The sequence below is a fragment of the Leopardus geoffroyi genome, chromosome E1, assembly GCF_018350155.1.
Source record: "Leopardus geoffroyi isolate Oge1 chromosome E1, O.geoffroyi_Oge1_pat1.0, whole genome shotgun sequence".
Taxonomy (NCBI): Eukaryota; Metazoa; Chordata; class Mammalia; order Carnivora; family Felidae; genus Leopardus; species Leopardus geoffroyi.
The window spans coordinates 19,005,622-19,026,526 of NC_059330.1; the positions used below are offsets into that span (position 1 = coordinate 19,005,622).

Sequence of the window (20,905 nt, forward strand, 5' to 3'; positions counted from 1 at the left end):
TTCACAGTGTGGTATGAGCAGAATGTTAGCAGCGAGTTTTCAAGGATGTATAATTTGATCTTAGTTTACAACTGTACTCAGAATGGCTCAAAAGTGTGGGAAATGGTACAGCCATATAGATGTTTCCACATCTGTGAGCCAGAATGCTCCTGGCAGCTTATAGGAAACTATTGTATTATATCTAAAAGAGTAAGCAGGAGGCCCCTTCTCTGGTGTTCTGTAGAGTTCCCTACTCTTGTTGCTGAGCCAGCCCAGCTCCATCTACTACTTTCTCTTCTTACCCCCAAACTCCGGGCACTTACACGCAGGCTGTGTCCTTTAGCTCAGTCCTCGACCTTCGGGGGAAATCTGTGTAAAATGGAATATTCCATGCCATGATGGAGATTTTCCTCCTATCAATCATTTTTCTCTTCCTCTGATAGAACTTTGCATTTTTATTTTTCTAAGCGTTTCTGCCTGTGACCATTCCAGACATTAGGAGGGGAAGAAAAGTACCCTTCACCAACTGCACAAAATGCAAGGATTTCTCTTCCTTGTCCCCCTCTCTATTCTCTTGTTTCTTGTTGGGGAAATTCTTCCTGAGTCCTCCTATTTCCAGTTGCCTGGCTTTGGGGACAGCCAGATTTTTAGTCTGCTGTTTGTCCCGTCCAGTGGAGGGCAATGACATCGGTTGGAATTTGAGACTTTTTCCATGGACCCCAGAGAGTCCTGCGGAGAGCTCCCAGGCTGTCTCCACTGGAGCCTCTGGCCCCTGTCTGACGGTCTTGCCCTTGTGTGATGGATTTGAATGCAGGATCTTCCTACGGATGCCTTGACTTGCTGGTTAACAGGTCAGGGCTTTTTTAGGTCAAGGAACTTCTGGCTGATCTTCAACACACTGCCACGTCCCTGATTTTATTCTCTTCCACGTTGTTTTACTTTCCGAATTTGTTTTTTCCTTTCTGTGAAATGAAAACTCTTGATATAATGGAAATGTTTCATTTTCTTGACTTGGATTTATAGGTTTCTTAGGGCCATGACCTTTCTATATCTTAGAAATATTTTTAGGACTTGGCACATGCTTGATATTCAGTAAATGTTTGTTGAACGGAATGAAATTGTATCTTTCATCTACCTTCCTCATAGGGTGTTGGAGATTAATTTAGAAAGCAGGTGTTCCTGTGAATGTCTTTAGAAAAATGAAGGGAAATCCAATTAGAAAGTTTGCTAGTAGGAAAGTTCAAAGGTTGAGGTAATTTTAGATGGAAACCAATAAAAAAACCTATTGTTTGAATTTGCTTATTAGTTTTACATGAGATAATAAGTGTAATGAAGAGATTGTCCCCAATATGTAGTTAGGAATCTTTAAGACTGAGCATTTATTTTTTGTTTGTTTTGTTTTTGTTTTTTAAATATTTATTTATTTATTTTGAGAGAGAGAGAGAAAGAGTACACACACATGCGAGCAGGGGAGATGCAGAGAAAGAGGGGGAGAGAGAGTCTCAAGCAGGCTCTGTGCTGTCAGTGCAGAGCCCAAAGTGGGACTCGACCCCACAAACTGAGCAATTATGACCTCAGCCGAAATCAAGAGTCAGACGATTAACTGACCTGAGCCACCCAGCTGCCCAAAGAAAATTTAAACAAATTTTCAGAGGCACAGAATCATTTTCAGACTCCCAGCTTCGAGGCGTATTGGTGATGAAACCGACGTCCAATTGTACAAATGACTGTTTCACATTCGGACAACTAGGTGGTGGGAAAATGGGGATGAGACCCAGTTCTGCCCATAAGAACCCAGCTCTTTTTCCTGGCGCCTCGGTGACTCAGTTGGTTGAGTGGAGTCCGACTCCTGATTTCAGCTCAGGTCATGATCTCAGGGTTGTGAGATCAATCCTGGAGTTGGGCTCTGCATTGAGTGTGGAACCTGCTTGGGATTCTCTCTCTCCCTCTCCCTCTGCCCCTCCCCTGCTCTCGAGCACTCTCTCTCTTTCTCTCAAAAAATAAAAGTAAGTAAACTTTAAAAAATCTAAAAGAGCCCAGCACTTTTTCTCTTGCACTGTAGCTCTTTTAGCAGGGTGTAGTTATTGGTATACATTCCATCTCCCCCAAAAGTTAATGGAAGACAGAGGTCATATCTTTTTTTCATCTTGCTCTTTATAGAAGATAAAAGGTATAACACCTGGCAAATGTGGCTCCCAAATGTAGGTGCTCAGTGAACTCCCTTCAAATTAAATTCTTACCTGGTGAAATGTGATTCTTCTTGGCCGCATGTTCATTCTTTATGTATCTTTATCGTTAAATATTTGTTTATTGCCTGGTATGTACCGAATACCATGCTAATATTTAAATGAGAGTTAAAATGAAGATCTCCATTTAGCTTTGAGTCTATATTAAAATGTTACTGTGAGGTGTTAAATATCTCAGAAAGGAAAGGAAATGAATTCTCAGCTGGTCTATTTCCTTTTTATAGGTTCATTTGCATTTCATAGAATTTTAGTGCTAAAGGGAACTTAAGGTTACTTAAGATCATGTTGTCAGGAAGTGACAAAGGACTAGAATGAATGTCATTGTCTCCCTCAAAATCCAATATTTTTTCTGTGACAAAGAATTCCTTTCTTTCTTTTGCATTTTGGTGGGTTTTCTTGTTTGTTTTGTTTTGTTTTGTTTTGTTTTTTGAGAGACAGTGTGGGGAGGGGGAGAGGGAAAGAGAGAATCTTAAGTAGGCTCCACACCCAGCTAGGAATGCAACACAGGGCTGGAACTCACGACCTTGAGATCAAGACCTCAGCAGATATCAAGAGTCAGAAGCTTAGTGCTCCCTTCAGCAGCACACACACTTCTCTACAGAGAAGATAACAAAAAAAAAAAAAAAAAAAGAGTCAGAAGCTTAAGCATTGAGCCACCCAGGCATCTCTCTCTCTTGCATTTTTGGAATAACATAAGTATTAGTTGCACTTATGAGTGTTAATAAAACGGAGATCCACATTTCTTCTGCATCAGATGTCAAAATGCCTGAAGGAGGGGTATGGAGTGAATAGAAAAGGAACACAGAGCAATGGATTCTTAGCCAAAAGAACTCAAAATGCTGTAATTATGTCCTGCAAATTAGAGGATATTACAGCCACAAGGATCCTTAGAACCCGCTTAAGCAAGCCCTGTTAGTTTCCAGGTGAAGATGCTGAGGCCCAGAGAGGTTAAAGAGACTTCATCAAAGTCATACAGTAAGTTGCTACCAGAGGGTAGTACTAGAATCCTGATATCCTAATTCCCAATCCACAAGGCCAGTATTTCCTAAATTTCAGTCATTTGCAAACTACATTTCAACTTGTCTGAATCCACCTACCATCTGTATTAGTACTTAATATTTTTGTCAATTTATTCTTTATAATTAAAATTTTTCTTGGGGAGCCTGGGTGGCTCAGTCGTTAAGCAACTGACTTCCACTCAGATCATGATCTTGCGGTTCATGGGTTGGAGCCCCGCATCAGGCTCTGTGCTGACAGCTCAGGGCCTGGAGCCTGCTTTGGATTCTGTGTCTCCCTTTCTCTCTGTCTGTCCATCCCCTGCTCATGCTCTGTCTCTCTCTCTTTCTCTCTCTCAAAAATAAATAACAAAACATTGAACAAATTTTTAAAAATTCTAATATGAACTATGTTTTCATACTCCAATTTGTTTTAAAAAGAAAATTTGTTTATTGCCTAAACTTATAGTAATCTGGATATCAAAGATCAATCTTTTCTTGAGGTAAAATTAAATATGCCTCATGGAGTTGTTCCTATGGAAATTGGATGGCCAAAGGAAGATTTGAGGATTGAGAACCAAAAACTAATTCAAATGCTTAATTATTCTAAGTGACACTATCACAAGACCCAAATAAATATGGAAGAGGGAGGAAAAGCTTTAGTTAAATTGAAAAAAAAAAAAAGATGAACAGACAGGTCAGAGATTTTGGATGGCAACAATGCGTCTTTCCTTCCCATGGTATGACCTCCTCCCTAGGAGGCATTGCATTTGGAATATTAATACTTGTTGGTCTGATATTCTGTCTGTATGTCATTTGTAGAAGTCATTGCATATGCCAGAAAAATAAGAAAATTTTGCTAGCCCAGATGTTCCAAATACCCTCCCTTTATTTGGGACCTCTGGATCGACCTCTGAACCTGTCCTGACTGCCATACTTGTGACATCGTCCCCTTTCAGCAGGAAGCAGTAAAGATCGGTCATTGTCCGATCTGGGAGCCTCTGACCACAGCAAACCCCCTTGGGCGTAAGATTCCTCTTGAGAAACAAATGTCTGTGCCTTGTGCCCAAAATAACCTATAAATGAAAATGGAATCAACTTAGAAGAGGAGGGATTGTGAGAATTGAGATGATTCATTTTCAGAAACACCAAATAAAAGCTATGCTGTCTCATTAAAATAGGTTTACAGGGGCTCCTGGGTGGCGCAGTCGGTTAAGCGTCCGACTTCAGCCAGGTCACGATCTCGCGGTCCGGGAGTTCGAGCCCCACGTCAGACTCTGGGCTGATGGCTCAGAGCCTGGAGCCTGTTTCCGATTCTGTGTCTCCCTCTCTCTCTGCCCCTCCCCCGTTCATGCTCTGTCTCTCTCTGTCCCAAAAATAAAATAAACGTTGAAAAAAAAATTTTTTTTTAAATAAATAAATAAATAAAATAGGTTTACAACCTATTGGAAATATGTAACACCCCCTCCCCCCCCCACCCCCCCCCCCCCCACACACACCATGGAGTCCCAAACCCTTAGACACTTCACTTCCTGGTTCTTCTTCCCCTCTCCATTTCGTGGGCTTATTTTTCCTAGGCTTTGCAATGAGCATGTGCCAAAGAACTGAAGTCTCTGTGTCACCTCAAGGAAGGTACATTTGTACCATTCAGACTACTTTGGGGCCTTACATGGGTGTAGGTGACTTCTGGGTAAGACTGTAACTTCTGTAGTACTCAGCCAATGAGGAATCAGGGGAGGGACGTACACGCCAGGAGATACATTGTCTGCTGTAACTGCCCTGAGTGTGCCTGTCCATCAGACACCTGCTCTTGCAAGAACATTGATTAAAGCCTCACTTCACTGGGGGGGGGGGGGGGGGGGAAAGAAATTTTGTTTGCCATTATCATAAATGGAAAACCAGTATTGTTTGCTATAATTAGAAGATAAACATAAATATTAAAACTTTGGAAATATTTCTAAATTCTGCTTAATAACTCCTCTTGCTGAAGGTGCAGAACCTGAGGTTTATTCTCTTTTTATTTTCATTTCATATTTTCATTTTTTTTGTTATGCTTATTTATTTTTGAGAGAGACAGAATAGAACGGGGGGGGGTCAGAGAGAGAGGGAGACACAGAATCGAAGCAGGCTCTGAGCTGTCCGCACAGAGCCCGACATGGGGCTTGAACTCACAAACCACGAGATCATGACCTGAGCTGAAGTTGGATGCTGAACCGACTGAGCCACCCAGGCACCCCTTTTTTTTCTTATTTTTTTTAAAGTTTATTTATTTAGTTTGAAAGGGAGAGAGTATGGGTGGGGAAGGGGCAGGGAGAGAGGGAGAATCCCAAGCAGGCTCCGCACTATTGGTACACAGCCTGATACTTACTGGGCTCCGTCCCACAAACTGAGATCATTACCTGAACTGAATCAAGGAGCCAGAAGCTTAGCCGACTGAGCCATCCAGGTACCCCTATTCTCTTTTTAAAGAGAGGAATAAGCAAATGTTAACGACCCAAAAAGAGAATTATGTCTTGATATAATCAGAGACAATTAAAAGGGAATGACCTCCTCTCTATATATTTTGTCATTTTATTCCCACCTGAAATCATTTTGTGTACCACTGGCAATTCATAGCCACATTTTAGGAAACACCACTTTATTCCATAGTAGCATCTACTGAAAAATGTGTTTCGATTCTGCGCTTTCATCCCTGGGTAACATGGTATTTTATAAATGTTAACTGGCTCTTACCTAATCTATGTCTTAAGGGCACAGACTGTTATTTCTTTATCCCACAGAAGAATGTTCTGAGTTCCAAAGAGGTTTTGAGAATTATCCCAGCATAGGGATAAGTATGGCTGAGCCAGGGGCAGATAAGTTAGGAGCTTAAATTCCTAATAGGATTTGGCCACTTTCCTCCCTGTAATGTGATCTGGGAACGTAAGGGTTGTGCAACCCAGGTTTGCTCCAGCTGTCAGACAAAGGACTAAGAAAGTGGGGAGAAGGCTAACTTTCATCAAACTCTGGCCCTTGCCAGGTTAGCTCACTTAATCCTCCTGACAAATGCATCCCCATTTCACAGAGAAACAGTTTCAAAGGTGCTAAATAACTTGGCAAATTCACATACAATAGGAGGCAGAGCTAGGATTCAAACGTCTATCTCTGACGTCACGAGATTATAAATTTGGAGACCTGGGTTCTAGGCTGATTTCACCACCAAATTGAAACATTATACTGATTGACAGATCAAAGGATCCTGAGTCATTATCATCTCTACTTCCTTTTGTCTGGTCATGGGCTTCCTTTAGATTTCTTGTCACCTCACACAGAGGCACAAGTAGATTCATGTAGTAGGCCTCTCACTCCATCTCTTTTCTTTGCACAAGTACCTGCGGAAGTACCATTTGGCTCTTACTTTGTGTTGTATCGTATGGTTACATTATTTGAGCAATGGCAAAATTTGAGAAATTGGTTTAAAAATTGAAATTCCGGGGGTGCCTGGGTGGCTCAGTCCAAATCTTTTTTTATTAAAAAAATTTTTTTTAACGTTTATTTATTTTTGAGAGAGAGAGAGAGTGTGCATGCTAGTAGGGGAGGGGCAGAGAGAGAGAGAGAGGAGACACAGAATCCAAAGCAGGCTCCAAGCTGTCAGCACACAGCCCGATGCAGGGCTTGAACTCACCAACCACAAGACCATGACCTGAACCGAAGTCAGATGGTTAAGCAACTGAGCTACCCAGGCGCCCCAGCCCTTGTGTATTTCTTAGGGCTTCTCATGTTCTTTTCAGCTGGGAGTGCCCTCAGCCCGGTAGAGGACACAGCCGCATTGCTCAGTTTTGCTCCCTCTGGGCAGCAGCTCCTTCAGCAGCCTGGTGCCTTAGAGAGCAGCGGCGTCTTCATTTTACATTTCAGCAGGTCATTCATAGACACTGCCTCGTTCAGCCCCCATCCTGCAGTTCTCACACTGTCCAAGCCGTGGTCTGCCACCTCCATGGCCCACTGGGTCATATTTTTTAACGTATAAGTTTTGTGGAGCATCTGGGGAATACTTTCTAATGTGGAAAAAGGGGCTCTGTCTTTCAATTTTATTTATTGAAACATAGCTAAAAGTTAATGGACTCATATCACACGAGGAACCAGCAAGTTGACATATCCCTCTTAGTTCTCAATGGCTTGTCTGATCCAATCATTGATTTGGTTGAGATTTCTTTTTCTTTGTTTTTGGAAAGAGAGAGAGTGAGAGCATAGGGGAGGGATAGAAGGAGAGAAGGAGAGAGAATCTCAAGCAGGCTCCATGCCCAGCACGGAACCCGACACGGGGCTTGATCTCACAACCCTGGGATCATGAACCGAGCCAGAATTAAGAATTGGATGTTTAACTGACTGAGCCACCCAGGCACCTCTCAATCATTGATTTTGGATAATTCACCTATCATTCATTTCACCCCCAACACAACCTACTGTACACACACACACACCTAATCATTTTCCTTTCTTTTCTTTCCTTTTTTTTTTTTTTTTTTTTTTTTTGGTCAGTAAACATAAAGATAGTGGGTAGTAAAATTGCATTTAAGAAGCGGGGACTCTCCCTCATATCGATGTCTTACAATATTTTAAAACTGGTAATTAGTCTGCCGTTGGAGAGATTCCAGTTTTATTGATATGCAATTTGAAAGCACAAAAAATTATTTTCAAATTAAAAAATATTTTAATGTTTATTTATTTTGAGAGAGAGAAAGAGAGAGAGATGACAGAGCGGGAGCAGGGGATGGGCAGAGAGAGAAAGAGACACAGAATCCAAAGCAGGCTCCAGGCTCTGAGCTGTCTGCACAGAGCCCGACGCAGGGCCGAATTCATGAGCCGGGAGATCATGACCTAAGCTGAAGTCAGACGCCCAACTGATTGAGCCACCCAGGCACCCCCGAAAGCACAAAAATTATTTCCAAGCCACAGAGCAAGGAATAGTGGAAGTCCTTGAGTCAGCAACAGAGACAACAGTCAAAGCCTCTCATTGTTTGCCAAGCTCTTGACTTGCTCTCTTGGAAAAAGTGATTCCAAACCAAAAGTGGTTTCAAACAAACATCTCTAAAAGGGAGTGAAAGCTCAAGATACTCAGCCACAGAAAGGAATGAGATCTTGTCATCTGCAACCACATGGATGGACCTAGAAGGTGTTATGCAAAGTGAAATAAGTCAGACGGAGAAAGACAAATACTGTAGGATTTCACTTATATGTGGAACCTAAAAAATAAATAAATGTATAAACAAACAATCAAAAAGCAGAAACAGTCCCATAGACAGAGAACAAAGTGATGGTTGCCAGAAGGGAGGGTGGATACAGACAAAATAGGTGAAGGGGCATGAGAGATACAGACTTCCACTTATGGAAAGAATGTCAACGGGATGAAAGGTACAGCATAGGGAATATAGTCAGTGCCAACATAACAGTGTTGTATGGTGACAGGTGGTAGTTACACTTGTGGTGAGCATAGCATAACATGTAGATTTGTTGAATCACTATGTTGTATACCTGAAACTAATGTAACATTGCATGTCAGCTATACTTAAAAAAAGAAAAAGGGAAAAAAGCTCAAGGTAAGTGAGAAGGAATTAACAGAGTATAGATAATGGGGCAACTGGGTGACTCAGTCAGTTGGGTGCCCGACTTCAGCTCAGGTCATGATCTCACATTTCTTGGTTTCAAGTCCCACATAGGGCTCTGGGCTGACAGCTCAGAGCCTAGAGCTTGCTTTGGATTCTGTGTTTCCCTCTCTCTCTGCCCTTCCCCTGCTCACACTCTTCTCTCTCTCTCAAAAACAAATAAACATTAAGAGAGAGAGAGAGAGAGAGAGAGAGAGAGAGAGAGAGAGAGCCTCCTGGGTGGCTCAGTTGGTTGAGTGTCCGACTTTGGCTCAGGTTGTGATCTCACGGTTTGTGGGTTTGAGCCCCGCATCAGGCTCTGTGCTGACAGCTCAAAGCCTGGAGCCTGCGTCAGATTCTGTGTCTCCCTCTCCCTCTGCCCCTCCCCTACTCACACTTTGTCTCTTTCAAAAATAAATATTTTTAAAAATTAAAAAAAAAAAAAGAGAGCATATATAGTTTCATAGAGGAACTTGTCTTCAGGCCCAGACAATTTCCAACCCAGGGTTCTAAAAGAATCTACAAATGTGATCATAAAGCCAGGGTAGAGACTCCTTGAGACGTCAGGAATAACAGGTGTTAACTGAATTTGTAATTGGTTGAGGAATTGTGCCCAAAGGGATTGACAAATGGAATGAAACCAAACTGGAGGAAACACTCTATGAGAGATTCCTTGAGGAATTAGAAATCAGGGAGATGAATGAATAGTCATCAGTCAGAAGGAAGTACCATCTGGAACGTACATCATTAGGTCTGGAGAAGTGGCAGAGGTGAGGGCAAAAGATCAGAACTTGAAGTCTGGGGGCTGCCTGGGTGGCTCAGTGGGTTGAGCGTCCAACTTCAGCTCAGGTCATGATCTCACGGTGCAGGAGTTCGAGCCCCGAGTCGGGCTCTCTGCTGACAGCTCAGAGCCTGGAGCCTGCTTGGAATTCTGCGTCCCCTTCTCTTTCTACTTCTTCCCCCTCATGCTCTGTCTCTTTCTCTCTCTCCCTCTCTCTCAAAAATAAACATTAAAAAAAAAAAAAAAGACTTGAAGTCTAGAATTTGTCTGTCTTGCTGACAATCTGTATGACTTAGGGTACAGAGCTTTCTGTGGCGGTCGTAGAAATGCTTTGTGAATACAAGAGAAGATGTCTGTGAAATGCATTATGTCTCTAAAAGGCAAAACTGTGTAGGAAGGTAGGGGTAGTATTATATTTCTCATTTATCTCTCGGACTTCACTGAATTCATTAGATAGTTGCGTAGCTGAAATTACCAAATGATTTAAGGAATAAACTACAAATTATGGGGTAACAGGCAGTTCTATAGTGGGTATAAGTGAATTGGGAAGATAACACCTAACTATTTCATTGCTTTGTAATAGGACTAGCAACACTGCGGGAATATATAATTTGTTTTTCTTCTGCCAAAATAGAACCACTCCCCCAGAACTTTTCCTTAGGTCTTTCTTGTTGTTTTCCTCCAAACCTTATCTTTTTTTTCCTTTTTGAAACCTCTCATCCATCTACTTCTTTGGGGCGGGGCATTGTTTAAGGACTAACTACCTAACACTCTCTCGCCGTAGCCTTGCTTAAATTAGTCAAAATATTCTCAAATCATATTGCTGTATAGGAACTTGGAAGGAAAATAACAAATGCTCACAGAAAGTAGGGGATGTAGAAGAACTGGACGGATTTGAAACCCAGATAGCTGAGTCACAGAAAGGAAATGAATGAGGCTAACATACAAATCAAGCCATGTGAGCAATCAGTTTTCCTTAAGTGAAAATCATGGTTTATGGCCATTCTATACCAGTCCCAGAACCCAAGACTCCTCCAGTCTGTGAAACATAGCCCTGAAAGGAGCTGCTTCAATGTGTTCTCTTGTTTCAATAACTTCTTAGGTTTGGATTCATTCAGGATACTACATATAGATAAGAGAAGGCAGATGTAAGGAGGAGAGAGAAGCCCAAGAATATGTTGCTAAGATTTTCTTTTTTGTTGCAAGTGGCCCTTACTGATGGTAGAGCTCATTTTCTTATCTCTTTAAATTGTACTGTTTCATATTCCTCCCCAAACTTGACCTTCCTTTCAACTTGCATTGGAGTCCCTCCAGAACAAAATTCTCTTGTCCAACTCAAAGGATAACTTTTCCTATTTCCTTTCTTCTTGCCTGCCCTATCATACATAGGTGGTATGGGTGTTTCTTTTTATTAAAACTTTCTTGTACATGATATTTATTTTTATCAAAAGAGTCCATGCAACTAGTTTAGGGAGGCAAATAATGCTTAAAAAAAAAATAAGCTTATGCCAAAAGCAACAGCTTCTTAAATTTTTTTTTTTTTCAACGTTTATTTATTTTGGGGACAGAGAGAGACAGAGCATGAACGGGGGAGGGGCAGAGAGAGAGGGAGACACAGAATCGGAACAGGCTCCAGGCTCTGAGCCATCAGCCCAGAGCCCGACGCGGGGCTCGAACTCACGGACCGCGAGATCGTGACCTGGCTGAAGTCGGACGCTTAACCAACTGCGCCACCCAGGCGCCCCAAGCAACAGCTTCTTGATGCCTCAGCAGGTTAAATTGAACTCTTCTGGCTTCTGACATTTATCTCCATATGTCTAAGAAGTATGTGTATAGTATCTCTTTTCATTTTGTCACTTGGCAATTTTTATAAGTTAGGCAATTGTGAATAGCTTAGAGATGTGAACAAGCTGTTCATCTGATCAAGTTTATTGTTCTTCAGATTTCAGGTATTCAGTTTGGTTAGCCTTCAAAGCACAACGTTGACATAACCAAACTATGATACATTATCCTGAATGGTAAAGTTTTTGGAAGAACAAACCCAAAGAAGATAAGGCATTTACCCAACTATAAAATCCATGTAATACAGTCAGGATTCAATCACAGATGCAGAACCCACTAGGAGGTGTGTGTTTGTGTGTGTGTGTGTGTGTGTGTGTGTGTGTGTGTGTGTGTGGTGTATATCATATCCTATATATCATATCTAATATTACACAGTTGTGGGAACTGTTTAAGCTGCCTCTGTAAGGCTACTGTCTTCATACCTAATCCTGGAGCTTGAAGACTTCAGAGAAGGCAGTCTGGAAGGGAAGATATGTGTAAAGTACAGAAAAGCAGCTATAAACTGGAACCTACAGCTATGATCTAGAACTTGGGAGGATAGACTTGAAACCATGTCAATTCTCACTGCCTCTTACCTTGATGGTATAGATCCTACAGGAGAGGCTGTCCTCCTTCATCATATATCTAGCCCAGGAGTTGGAAAAGCTGGAGAAGGATTTAGGGGAAGGTGGAGCAGTGGTAGGTCCCTTGCCAGTGAAGTAAGGCCATAGATAAGCAATGATATGAGCTACAAAATGGCTGCTGGTTCCCTTCCAAGCCCCACATCTGCATAAGAATGTTGTGGCCCACCTTAGGCGGAAACATGCAGGGAGGGAATTCTGGGAAATGTAGTTCAGTGCACGTTATAAAGCAACCACAGTGGGCTCCATATCAATTTGGCACATGTATATATACATTTTTTTTTTCTTCTGCAAATAAACAGTTAAGGATTCAAGTGCCCATTCTGCCCCCTTAGCAAGAGAACAATAGAAAGCACCTAATGTTTCTGGGGCCATGTGCCCTTCAGGAAGAATTATTTGTAAGAGAAAAAAAGAATAATGACATTTAATCCCTGGAAATTACCTAGAAGTCCATCATCAAGGATATTTGGCCAGCTCCTTTTTCTAGTGCCCAAATATAACTGCTGGATAAACCAAGGTTTCTGAAATTGTGTTCCCCAGAAAGCAACAAAACCTGGCAGAGCTAGGCCTTTAAGTCAGAGCCCTTTCATTTCCAATCATCTTATTTTAAAGAAAACAAACAAAAAGCTTACGAATGAGTCATCTCTGTAGTCTTGGCACTTACTTGGATTTTGTTTTTACCTTTCTTTAATGTAGGTAGGCTCAAGTTTCTCTCTCATCATCGCAGTGGAATCTAAAAATTGCTTTTTATATTGTTCAACAAGCAAGAACAATGCAGGCTGTTCAGCAGAGGGTAAATTTTTAGTACTAAGGAAAGTGCTGTCATGGAGCCAAATATTTTAAGGTTTTTAGATGAGCAAACCATTTCCATTTAGTATAACTCTTTTTTCATGGAGAGTTATATAAAAGGTCAGACACTACCTAAATTTTAGCTATAAATTATAAATATAAAAAATTATAATTTTTCCCCTAAGCTATCCATAGATGAAATTCATCGTTCTTGCCACTGTAATGACATGGCATATAAGCAACCGACCTAAAACAAACAAAAGAAAACGTAACACCCACAACTGTCTGTTTCTCCCCAGCCTTCTCCATGTGATAGTCATAAAAAGCTCCACTAAGGGAAAACTCTTCAGAAATAAATTATGCCTTTGTAAAACAGAACTTAGCTGAAGTTGATCACATCAAACAAAGAATAAGCAAAACTGTAACCTGTATAATGTTTATTTCGTTTTTGAGAGAAAGAGGGAGACAGAGAGTGAGTGGGGGAGGAGCAGAGAAGACAGGATCGGAAGCAGGCTTCTGGTTCTGAGCTGTCAGCACAGAGCCCAATGCGGGGCTTGAACTCACGAACTGTGAGACCACAACCTGAACTGAAGTCGACATTTAACCAACTGAGCCACCCAGGCACCACAAAGCTGTAAACTGTATAAAGGAAATCCATCTAACTTATAAAATGGTTCTCTCCCAGTCTGGTACTTTGTATGAACACTGGATAACAAAGAATTATAGTAATTGTGTCACAAAGGCAGAGACAGATGTTTACATTTCAGGAAGTTTTAAAAATAGATTTCCAGGGGTGCCTGGGTGGCGCAGTCGGTTAAGCGTCCGACTTCAGCCAGGTCACGAGCTCGCGGTCCGTGAGTTCGAGCCCCGCGTCGGGCTCTGGGCTGATGGCTCAGAGCCTGGAGCCTGTTTCCGATTCTGTGTCTCCCTCTCTCTGACCCTACCCCGTTCATGCTCTGTCTCTCTCTGTCCCAAAAATAAATAAACGTTGAAAAAAAATTAAAAAAAAAAATAGATTTCCAGTGTTTATGTTGTTGACAAACAGGATCTCACAGATCCTTTCTCTGGCTCCTAAGATGTGCCCCCATTTTTCTTGCCTTCCCGGTTTGTTTGGGTTGTTTTAGTGAGGGTGGGGGTGTTCTGGCAGGGCTCAGCCACATGGCTCAGTTTCTCAGTGAGTTCATCTTCCTGTGTTAATGTATTACTCGGTCATTCTATGTCAGCGAACTCTGCTTCTGCAGACGCTGAGTCTTTCTACTTTTTGTAATGAATACCATTAGGGATTCATCAGTCCTGGGGGCAGGGAGAGATTCCTCACACCATTTCTCTAACTGTCCTGTATAGGTTTTCTAGCCTCAGCAATACCTTCCTCTAGAACCGGTGTCTTCAGTGATGACTGTCTGGCTCAATCAATGGAGTGCATGACTCTTGATCTCGGGATTGTGAGTTCGAGCCCCATGTGGGGGTGTGGAGATTACTTAAAGAATAAAATCTTTAGGGGTACCTGGGTCGTTCAGTCGGTTAAGTGTCTGACTTTGGCTCAGGTCATGATCTCGCAGTGTATGGATTCTAGTTTGCGTCGGGCTCTGTGCTGACAGCTCAGAGCCTGGAGCCTGCTTTGGATTCTGCATCTTCCTCTCTCTCTGCCCCTCCCCTGCTCGCGCTCTGTCCCCCTCTCTCTCTCAAAAATAAATAAACATTAAAAAAAACTTTTTTTTATACAAAATAAAATCTTAAAACAAAAAAGGAACCAGTGTCTTCGTTTATCCATGTACTGTTCACCTTATGGAGCATGAGGAACATTAACTGCATACCGATACTAGACTCCTAGATTTAAAGAGCTCACCCTTCTGGGGCGCCTGGGGGGCTCAGTCGGTTAAGTGTCTAACTCTTGATTTCGGCTCAGGTCATGATCTCAGGGTTGTGGTATCGAGACCCACATCCAGCTCTGTGCTGAGTGTAGATTCTCTTAAGATTCTCTCTCTCTGTCTCTCTCTTTCTCTTTCTGCACCTCCCTGCTCTCTCTCTCATTCTCTCTCTCTCTCTCCCACCCTTTGCCCCTCCACCACTCTCTCATTCTCTCTCTCTCTCAAAAAAAAAAGTAGTCCCATTTATTTGGGGATGGGAAGAGAAAAGAACAGCAGCAGGGGCTTATGGAAAACCTCCAAATTCTATGATAGCCAGAATTTCCATTCATCCCTACTTGGGGTGGGGGTGGGGGGGCGGGCAGAGGGGGGTGGGGGGGGAGGGGAGGCAAAAGAGTAGCAAACACTTTTCTGCATATGTTCCTGAGTTGTTTCATTGTACTCGCTAAAACCAACTCTGTTTAAAATTCTTATCCAGGATGCCATGAACCAGCACATTGTTTTCTTTTTAATATGTGGTACCTGCTTGCTTTCGCATACGCGGTGCGTTGTATGCCTGCTGTGTTTCATCATGACACAGGGACATGTTTCTCTTTAGACTTTCTGAGCTGACCTGTCTTTTCTTTTTTTTTTTTTTTAAATTTTTTCTTTTAATGTTTATTTATTTTTGAGAGACAGAGCGTTAGTGGGGGAGGAGCAGAGAGAGAGACACACACACAGAATCCGAAGCAGGCTCCAGGCTCTGAGCCGTCAGCACAGAGACCGACGCGGGGCTCAAACTCACGAACCGTGAGATCATGACCTGAGCTGAAGTCGGACGCTTAACCGACTGAGCCACCCAGGCGCCCCTGACCTGTCTTCAAATGCAAGACGTGCTTCTTTAGAGGAGCATGCTGTGTAATTGTGTTTAAATATTTACACTGGCACCCTTAAAGTGTGGTACCGTCTTTAGGGGCTTTGTTAACAGAGGCTTAGAAAAACAAGGCAAGATGATAATAGTTCTCACTCCGTAGCGTTCTCTTGCTCTGATGAATGAAAGTTTCAATGTATGCAGCAAGGAGTAGTCACCAAGGTGAGCAAGACTGGGTGTCGATTTTCGTAAATTATTTGGCTTTAGACAGTTGGAGGAGGAGGAGGCCACTTTTCCCAACTCCATTACTGCTTTACTCACCAACCAGCTGAGTCCCCAAGCCAAGAAACTGCTGGCTAGAGATTGCCTCTATTTGCTACAGTCTTCCCGGTGGACACTGTTAGCAGCTAGGAATGAAGGTTTGGTTTTTTTTTAATTTGTATTAAAAAATTGTTTCTTCAATGTTTGTTTATTTTAGAGAGAGAGAGAGAGAGAGAGGGAGGCACGGAGCACGAGCAGGGGAGGGGCAGAGAGAGAGGGAGACACAGAGTCTGAAGCAGGCTCCAGGCTCTGAGCTGTCAGAGTCAGATGTGGGGCTCAAATTCCCAAATCCTGAGATCATGACCTGAGCCGAAGTCAGACACTTAACCAACTGAGGCAAAAAGTATCCCTGAGGTTATCCTTATCCTTACCAACTGCCTCAAGTAGTGGCTAAAGGATAAGGCTAAAGAAATTAAAAAAAGGATGAAGCCACTAATTTGACACCCTCTCCTGAAAATTTAACAGCCCAGCTTCCTCAGCTGACAGCAGTTTAACCAGCAAGAGGATATTACTTTACAAAGTTGTTTGTGTTAGACCAGTGGGAATAGAAGTATCAGGTGATGCCTCTGTAGTTCTTTCTGAATGAGGAAATTAGTATTTTTGTTTTTGTTTCTTTCATGGCTCTGGTGAATCCTCAACATGTAATCCCAAGAGGTAAAGCCAGATAGGGCTGAAAGAAATGCTTCTGGGGGTGCTTGGGTGGCTCAGTTAGTTAAGCACCTGACTCTTGATCTCAGCTCAGGTCTTGATCTCAGGATGGTGAGTTCAAGCCCTGTGCTGGTTTCTACTTAAGAAAACAAAAGAAAAGTTGGCTAACATTAACAACTCAGGCAACAACAGATGTTGGCAAGGATGTGGAGAAAGATCTCTTTTGCACTGCTGGTGGGAATGCAAGCTGTTGCAGCCACTCTGGAAAACTATGGAGGTTCCTCAAAAAACTAAAAATAGAACTACCCTACGACCCAGCAATTGCACTATTAGGCATTTATCCACGGGATACAGGTGTGCTGTTTCAAAGGGACACAGGCACCCCCATGTTTATAGCAGCACTATCAACAATAGCCAAAGTATGGAAAGAGCCCAAATGTCCATCGATGGATGAATGGATAAAGAAGATGTGATATATATATATATATATATATATATATATATATATATATATATACACACACACACACACACACACACACACACACACACACATACAATGGAGTATTACTCGGCAATCAAAAAGAATGAAATCTTGCCATTTCCAACAATGTGGATGGAACTGGAGGGTATTATGCTAAGTGAAATTAGTCAGAGAAAGACAATAGTTATATGACTTCACTCATATGAGGACTTGAAGAGACAAAACGGATGAACCTAAGGGAAGGGAAATAAAAATAATATAAAAACAGGGAGGGGGACAAAACAGAAGAGATTCATAAATATGGAAAACAAACTGAGGGTTATGGGAGGTGTTGTGGGAGGGGGGATGGGCTAAATGGGTAAGGGGCACTAAGGAATCTACTCCTGAAATCATTGTTGCACCATATGCTAACTAATTTGGATGTAAATTTAAAAAAATAAAAAATAAAACAAGTTTAAAAAAAAAAGGAGGAAAAAAAAAAAAAAGATAGCTTCTCCGTGATCTCAATCAGAGTATCAGGAATCTTCCTAGTCCAGTGGGATCTCTTCTGGGTGTTCAGTTAGCCCTTTCTCCACTTTGTGGTTTGCGTTTCAGCAGAGTTCAAAATGGCTAATGGTAAAGTGGAGGAGAACCCTAGAAGGGCCAACGCAAAGGAGGATGCCTGTTGTGGAAGGTTGGCTAGCAGTTTCCAGGCCATGATGTTCACTGGCATCTGAAACTCCCTGACGACCAGCCTTGGGTGTGTAGAAACAGCTTCTGTCAAGCCAACCAGGAGTGGCTCAGCACAGAGACTCTTGAAGGGGCTGGAAACACATATCAAAACACTTCAGCTGAAAAAATGTGCTGTGCACAGAGAGTCAGGATTCTCATCAAGGCCAAAGCTGCCCATGGTGGTGTAATTTGACACAGATCTCTAACTGGGAAGAACAACAGGAAAACTGTCCAAAATATGCTTTGATTTCTTGTTACCTCATGATCAAGATGGTTCTTTTACTTACGTGTCTGGTACCCAGCTGGCATGGCTGGAACAGCTCGGGGCTGGGCAGTAGCACCATCTCCTTTGGGGGCCTAGCTTGGGCTTCCTCACCACATGGCTGTCTCAGGGGAGTTAAGTTGCTTACAGGGTGGCTGACTTTCCCTAGAGGGTGCCTTGCAAGAGAGCCAGGTGGAAATGCAAAGCTTCTTATACCTGTCCTTGAAAGTTTCAGAATTTCACTTCTGCCAAATTCTATTGTTCAAGAAGTCAGGAAGGCCAGCCCAGATTTAAGGGGAGGGGGAATTCGACAATACCTCTTGAAGGGGGAGGGCATGCCATCTTTGAAAAACCCAATCTGCCATACCTCAGAACTCTAAAATTTTCTAAGAACTTTTTTCTTTTCTTTTCTTTTCTTTTCTCTTTTCTTTCCTCTTATTCTCTTCTCTTCCTCTTCCCTTCCCTTCCTTTCTCTTCTCTTTAAAAAAAATTTTTTTTAATGTTTATTTCTGAGACAGAGAAAGACAGAGCATGAGTAGGGGAGGGGCAGAGAGAGAGGGAGACACAGAATCCAAAACAGGCTCCAGGCTCTGAGCTGTCAGCACAGAGCCCGACGCGGGGCTTGAACTCACAAACCATGAGATCATGACCTGAGCTGAAGTCGGTCGCTCAACTGACTGAGCCACCCAGGTGCCCTTCCTTTCTCTTAAGTGGAGCCCCAACTCAGGGCTTGAACTCACAAAAATAAGATCAAGAACTGAGTTGTGATCAAGAGTCAGAGGCTTAACTGACTGAGCCACGTGTAACAACTTTCTAGTATTGGTAATTCTAGTGTGCTGTATTTTTGTAGGAAAAAGACCTAAATTTTGCTCTTGGTAAGTTTATTTGGCAAGTTGGAAATTTATTACTTTGCAAAGAACAAAATGTCTATATTTGAGTTTTAGCCATATTTAAGTGTTACAGTGATTTCGAAGAAGCTAGTGACTCCAAAGTAGTAGACTTTGATTTTATTGACTTTTGATTTTAAGTTGACTTTTATTTTATTTTGAAAGAGAGAGAGAGGGAGGGTGCAAGTGATCAAAGGACAGAGAGATTGGGAGAGAGAGAGAGAATCCCAGGAGGGCAGAGAAGTGGGAGGGAGAGAGAGAAGCAGGGCTTGTGCTCGCCTGATGTAGGACTAGAACTCACGACTGTGCTATCATAACCTGAGCTGAAGTCAGATACTTAACTAACTGAGCCACGTAGGTGCCCTGATTGAGTTGACTTTTAAAACAAAACAAACACCTTTTGGATTTTCAATGTGACATAGACATTATAGTAATAAATGCTTTTCTACAGATTATTTTTATGCAAGAGGATAAATTCAATGAATGTAATAGTCAAAGTTTTATAAAGAGATGAGAACAGGATAAGTACAGATAAAATAATACCCAGGAAATCCCCTTCTTCTTTTCCTTCCTCTTCCTCTTTCTCCTCCTCCTCCCCTCCTCCTCATCCTCCTTGTCCTCCTCCACCTTCTTCTTGCTCTTTTTCTTCTTCTTCCTCTTCTTCTTCCTCTTCTCCTTCTTCCAGAAAATCCTAATCTAAGACTAATTAGACCCAACTGCAAGGTCTTAATGATAAGACCCAATGAATTCAACCTCCATTGTTGAACTTGGAGGAATCAGCCCAAGAGAAACCTACGTCATTACAGCCAGTCTCCTTCACATCATCTTTGGGGATCCAGTCAGCAGAATGGGACTTGCATCTAGAAATAAACCCAGTCACCAGCACAGAAAAAGTCCATGAGTAGGGGTGGACCAGTGGGGAAGAGGGGAAGATCTGCATAAGAGCACAGATAAAGAAGGTTCAGTCTGGAGGATAGTCATCAAATTAGCAGAATCTCCAAGGAAGCAGGCAATGCAAGACAGTAGGACTCCTGGCTGGGACGTAATAGGGGAGGCATCAAGGAGTCTCCAGATAGCACAGACACCATGAAGGCCCAAGATTCAGGGGCAATGCTCAGATTCCCAAGAGAGACTAGACTTGCAAAAGCAAAGGACGTGTAGTTACTTGAAACAAAACAAGATTAATGCCAGTTACATACCAGTCATGTTCTCTTCTGTCTAAGGTTATGACCAGTCTTGGGAGCAGAGGTGGAGCTGAAGTGGAAATCAGCTGATCAGATGTGAGGGTCCCAGGAGGCCTGTCCAGGACAGGGACTAAGCATATTTGGCCAGAAACAACACAGTGACTCCCAGGTGAGTGTGTCCCAGAAACACCTAACTGGGTTGTTTAAAAGTCATATTGTGGGCTCTACCCCTAGTGACCCGGGGTCAGCATAGTGGGGTGTGCACCTCAGGATTCTGCATCTTTACAACCCTCCCAAGTGACTCCTTCAGCCCACATTTTCAGAACGACAGGAAGCACAATCCTTTCCACTTAGTTGCAGGCTCAGAGATGACGAGGGCAACCGCTTGAAGGTTTTAGCTCACAGATGGAACTTCTAGAATTTGAGAGGACTTCAGAGGCCCTTCGACATAATGGGGCTTTGTGAATAATTCGTCAGAAATGACCTTATCTCTGGGCCCCTGGGTGGCTCAGTCAGTTGGGCCTCCGACTCTGGCTCAAGTCATGATCTCGAAGTTTGTGAATTCAAGCCCCATGTCGGGCTCTGTGCTGACAGCTCAGAGCTGGGAGCCTGCTTCAGATTCTGTGTCTCCTTCTCTGTCTGCCCCTCCCCCGCTCACACTGTCTCTCTCTCTCTCTCTCTCTTTATCTCTCTCTCTGAAAAATAAATAGCCATTTAAAAAAAGAAAAAAAAAACGACCTTATCTCACAAATTTTGCGTTTCCACATCTGCAGCAGGGCTATAACTGCCACATCAGACGTTTGAAATGTAACTGGGAACA

General features: G+C 42.6%; 1 long non-coding RNA gene across 1 annotated transcript in view; it reads left to right on the plus strand.

Annotated features, from left to right (window-relative positions):
* LOC123603290 overlaps positions 1–20,905 on the plus strand; it is a 41,184-nt gene that overhangs the window by 2,502 nt on the left and 17,777 nt on the right. The window contains exon 2 of the long non-coding RNA XR_006714817.1: positions 20,125–20,254. This is a non-coding gene — a long non-coding RNA (uncharacterized LOC123603290). The remainder of the gene's footprint in view (positions 1–20,124; positions 20,255–20,905) is intronic.